The sequence below is a fragment of the Mandrillus leucophaeus genome, unplaced genomic scaffold (genome assembly GCF_000951045.1).
Source record: "Mandrillus leucophaeus isolate KB7577 unplaced genomic scaffold, Mleu.le_1.0 Scaffold440, whole genome shotgun sequence".
Lineage (NCBI taxonomy): Eukaryota > Metazoa > Chordata > Mammalia > Primates > Cercopithecidae > Mandrillus > Mandrillus leucophaeus.
The window spans coordinates 1041697-1043608 of NW_012104699.1; the positions used below are offsets into that span (position 1 = coordinate 1041697).

At 54.7% G+C, this 1912-nt stretch overlaps 1 protein-coding gene across 8 annotated transcripts in view; it reads left to right on the plus strand.

The window, feature by feature from the left end:
* ELOF1 (elongation factor 1 homolog (S. cerevisiae)) overlaps nt 1–1912 on the plus strand; it is a 27979-nt gene that overhangs the window by 18134 nt on the left and 7933 nt on the right. Inside the window, exon 1 of one of the 8 annotated variants that reach the window (XM_011994053.1) lies at nt 535–719. The exons of 5 other annotated variants lie outside the window; for them this stretch is intronic. The gene's annotated coding sequence lies outside the window, so the exon portion shown is untranslated. Of the gene's footprint in view, nt 1–534; nt 720–744; nt 944–1912 lie in introns of those variants that run through there. 2 more of the 8 variants (XM_011994054.1, XM_011994052.1) reach the window with 2 other exon arrangements.

Here is a 1912-nt window from a genome sequence, read left to right on the forward strand (position 1 = left end):
GTGACCGGCGCCTATAATCCCAGCTACTCGCGAGGCTGACGTAGGAGAACCACTTGAACCTGGGAGGCGGAGGTTACAGTGAGCCAAAATCGAGCCATTGCACTCCAGCCTGGGCGACAGAGTGAGACTCCGTCTCAAAAAAATAAAATAAAATAAAATAAAAATAAAAAATAAAAGTCCTTAACACGGCCCACGAGGCTCCATGGAATCTGGCCCCAGCCTGTCCACTCAACTTCATCTATTACAATCTGGGCACTCAAAATATGGTCTGCGGATCGGCAGCATGGAAGTCACCTGGGAGCGAGTTAGCACTGCAGCTTCTCAGACCTCCCTCTTCATCTGCTGGATCAGAACCTGAACTTTTTAGTTTGAGCAGAGCGTCTCCCAAGCTTACAAGCTTCCCCTTCACCCTGATTTAGCCATAAGGGTATTTCATATTCCTCACTTGCCGTTCTTGGGAGCTGACCAGAAGTACTTGCAACGCGCGCAGCTACAGGCAAATACGCACCGACGCTTGCGCAGGCGCACTGCCCCCCGTCGGAGCGCTCCTATTTGAGTACGCGTGCGCTCAGAGTACCGGCGAAGGAGGCAAGGCCTATTTGCCGGGCTGTCCCAGCTAGGGGTGGCCAGGACCTGAAAGGAGGAGAGGGGTTTCCGCTTCCGGCAGGAGTCGGAAGTCACTGTCTCCCGGGTGAAGGGAGCTTTCGCAGCTAGAGAAGGTGAGTGCCGGTGCGGCTCGTGCGAGTGGGCGTTGGGGCCGGGCAGGACTGGGAGTTCCTCGACTCCGTACGTTTACGGGGTCCTGGAGGAGACTCCTGGGACCTCGAACTTGGGGGAAGGCAGGTCGGGGAGACTGACTTCCCCGGACCCCAGCCTTCCCAGCGCGACAACCGGGACGCCTGGCTCCTCCGGGCGGCCGTCGGGAGGCGATGCCGAAGCCTTAGTGAGTCTGGAGGAACAGCCAACCCTCCACCTCTTGGGTCCCAGCAGATTCGGGGGATGACTCCTCTACCATCCCCTTTTGGCGCGCTTGGACTTAACGTTGTCACAGGACAGGCCGAGGCCTCTGCAGTCCTTGTGCACGCCAGACCCCATTCATGGGATGGGGGGACTGTAGTCCCTGGGCAAAATGAGCTCCTGGGGCTCATCCGTAGATTTTGTTTGGACTTTTTTTTTTTTTTTTTTTTTTGAGACAGAGTCTTGCTGTCTCTCCCCAGCTGGAGTACAGTGGCGCGATCATAGCTCATTGCAGCCTCGACCTCCTGGACGCAAGCTTTTCACTTTAGCTTCCTGAGTAGGTAGGACTACAGACTCGGGACTAATTTTTGTGATTTTGTAGAGATGAGAGGTCTCACTATGTTGCCCAGGCTGGTCTGGAACTCCTGGCTTCAAGCGATCTTCCCATCTAGGCCTCCCAAAGTGATGAGATTACAGGCGTGACCTCCCAAAGTGATAGTTACAAGCAAACTGATTGATTGATGTATTCAGTAGTGGTTATTGCTGAGCACAATGGCTCATGCATGTAATGCCAGCACTTTGGGAGGCCGAGGCGGGAGTATCGCTTGAGCCCAGGAGTTCCAGACCAGCCTGGCCAACATGGCGAAACCCCGTCTCTACAAAAAATACAAAAATTAGCTGGGCATGGTGCCGCGGCTAATTTGTATTTCAGAGGTAGAGGGGCAGGGGGAGGATCGCCTAAGGGATGTGTGAGAGAAAAAGGCATTGAGGATGAATCCAAGGTTTGTTTTTTTTCCGTTTGTTTCTTTTTTGAGAGGAGAGTCTCGCTCTGTCGCCCAGGCTGGAGTGTAGTGGCGCGATCTCCGCTCACTGCAAGCTCCGCCTCCTGATTTCACGCCATTCTCCTGCCTCAGCCTCCCGAGTAGCTGGGACTACAGGTGCCCGCCACCACGCC